Source organism: Chionomys nivalis, chromosome 4 (genome assembly GCF_950005125.1).
Source record: "Chionomys nivalis chromosome 4, mChiNiv1.1, whole genome shotgun sequence".
Taxonomy (NCBI): domain Eukaryota; kingdom Metazoa; phylum Chordata; class Mammalia; order Rodentia; family Cricetidae; genus Chionomys; species Chionomys nivalis.
The window spans coordinates 17190265-17192613 of record NC_080089.1 but is presented as its reverse complement, the minus strand read 5'-3'; positions in this window follow the sequence as shown (position 1 = coordinate 17192613).

Here is a 2349-nt window from a genome sequence, read left to right as displayed (position 1 = left end):
AAAGCCCATTTCTTGCCAGCAGAGGAATGTCCTGAGTCATAACAGTTGATCATATAGGATTTATGTGCTCTGGGAAAATGGCTCCTACTGCTGCTCTTTACTCAGTTGGATGGAGTGATTACGGTTTAAGATGCCACTGCGGGAAGCACAAAGCCCTTGGACAGAGGCTCTAACCTTCAATTACTGAAGCCTGGGGCCAATTATAGAATCGTGCTGAGGCTCAGAACATCCACCTACAAATCCAGGACAATAATATATTTGAGGAGTGAACAGATCTCCTACATAAAACTGTATAGCATTTAATAAACAGTGTTTGCATTATTGCTTAGTAGGGTGCCTGGTATATAAACAAGCAACATGCTTTTATTTACTTAGCAATAAAAAGACTCCTAATGAAATTCCGCTATACTCATAGATCACTGCCTTGCTCAGCCATTGTCAGAGAAGCATCCTCCTGCAGCAGATGGAAACAGGAACAGAGACCCAAATTGGAAAATTAGCCAAAGAGACTTAAAAACATTCAGCCCTAAATGGGATATCACCATCCAATCCCTCCCCTTAGCACTCGGGGAATTCTGCAGAAAAGGAGGAAGAAAAAGTGTAAGGGCCAGAAGGAATGCAGGACATGAAGGAAACAAGACCTTCTAAGCTCAACCGTACTGGCACACATAAGAATCCACATAAACTATGGCAGCACACACAGGGACTTCACGGGTCTGAACCAACCAGAGGGGATCATAGAGCTGAAAGAAGAAGTTAACACACACACACACACACACACACACACACACACACACACACACATCCCTAACCCAAAAGCTATCTTCAGTTGATAATCACTTGCAAAACAATGGCAATGGGTTCTTGATCCTATTGCACGTAATGGCTTTGTGGGAGCCCAGGTAGTTTGGATGCTCACCTTAATAGACCTGGATGGAGGTGGGTGGTCCTTGGACCTCCCACAGGGCAGAGAAACCTGCTTGCTCTTTGGGCTGAGGAGGAAGGAAGACTTGATTGGGGGAGGGGGAGGGAATGGGAGGTGGTGGCGGGGAAGAGGCAGAAATCTTTAATAATTAAATAAATTAATTAATAAAAAAAACAAAAAAAAACAAAAAAAACAACAACAACAAAAAAAAGAAATAATAATGGAGGATGCTGTTTTTCTTAGACCCCCTTAATGTCTACACAATGTGTGTAGTCTTTTTCATGTATACAAAGAAAGCAGTGCTCAAGAAAGAGAGCCCTGTATAAGGATTTCTTTGTTTTTGATTTTAGAGACCAAAAAAAAATTTTAAACTGTGCATGAGACTTAAAAGTCTGTGTTTTTAACTTTTCTAGTCACTCAAGTGAGTTAATAATTTTTAAGAATGATATGAACATTAAATATGATAATCTTGCTTTAATGTCAGTAATGCATGAGACATGATAGCATTATGTAAAGTGCTGAAGATATTTCACTGGAAGTGGACTGTGGATAAAAGATACTTTAGTGCCTCAAAAAAAAAAAAAGAAAATATAGTTTTCCCCAAGGGAGTCTCATTGGGAAAACAAGCTCTGCATGTCCAGCAGTAAGTAGATGGCCAACAGAAAACGAACTCAGTGGCATCTTTGGGCATTCCTTGTCTCATAACATTAAGTCCAGGCTTTTTATTTCTTTGCTTTTAATGGCATCTCTTTTATTTTATGTGTATTGATTTATTTATCCTACTAGTTCTTTGCATATATGTCATAGCTTCTGGTTTGTGTTTTTATGAGATTACTGAGTGTGAGAACAGGTGGGTCTCTGGCTCTGTATCCGCTCCTTAAGCCCTTAGTGGACTCTTTCCCCTGTCTGTTTTGTCCTACTCCAATGTGTTTATTGTAGTTTCTTCTTATCTTATCTCTGATAGTTTTCTAATGGGAGGCAGAAAGGGAATGGATCCAAAAGTGAGGAGAGGTAAGAGGAAGTGGGAAAAGGAGAGATGAAACCGTAGTTAAAATACATTGTATAAAAAATCCATTTTCTATAAAAGAAAAAACCTGAAATGCTTACACATAAAAACAAATGTGTTTAAGATGTCATATATTAACACTTCCATGCTATGAGAGGTTATCTTGTCATTATTAAAAAGTTTTGTCATTTTTAGAAACTCAAAAGTTTGAGATTTTACATTCATTAATAAAGAACATCAATATTCTTAACTTTTTTATAAATTTGTTCCTTATGTACCACAAAATAATTTTTTCTAGAAATTTTACTTATTGTTGTAGAAGTTGAGTTCCCTGAACTAAATAGAAGAAACCCCTAAATCCCGAAGAATTCCCAAATCCCTCTAGTAAAGGTGTAGTGCTTTGGAAAGGCAGGAGATT